This window comes from Pteropus vampyrus, unplaced genomic scaffold (assembly GCF_000151845.1).
Source record: "Pteropus vampyrus isolate Shadow unplaced genomic scaffold, Pvam_2.0 Scaffold474, whole genome shotgun sequence".
Lineage (NCBI taxonomy): Eukaryota > Metazoa > Chordata > Mammalia > Chiroptera > Pteropodidae > Pteropus > Pteropus vampyrus.
Window position 1 is genome coordinate 65,938 of NW_011889255.1, and position 546 is coordinate 66,483.

Consider the following 546-nt stretch of genomic DNA (forward strand, 5'->3'; position numbering starts at 1 on the left):
ACTAAAGTATATTGTGTTCTTATTCACACTCTTTTTCAGACATTTTACTCCCTGCTAACAATGTAAGAGAATACAACATACATGATTAGTGATTACGAACGATTAAATGAATGGGTATAAATTATTGGTCTCCAAAACAGGCCAAGTGCTCTAAGTAGATGACTCTACTTGTAGAGCTGGATGTTCACCAGAAAGTAAACCAGATGAATACCATGGAATTAAAGAGTTTCTGAAAGAAAAGGCTGTCAAATTATGAAATAAAAAATAAAATATAATATAATAAGGGTCAAAATAGAAATTACATTGGGAGGATATGAGAGTATTACATTAGAAAGATTTAACTTTGCATGTGAGAATAATGGGTCACCTTTGGGACATATCAGCTTAGTCTAAAAGATAAACAGATATTTGGCAGACATACTGACCAATCTGGAGGGTCCAAAGTTTTCTTTGCATCTTGAAGAATATAGTACAGCACCTTATATAGTTATATAACAAGAGAAACCTGATTCCTTTTTACCTTATGTGAATACCTGTACCTAAAAG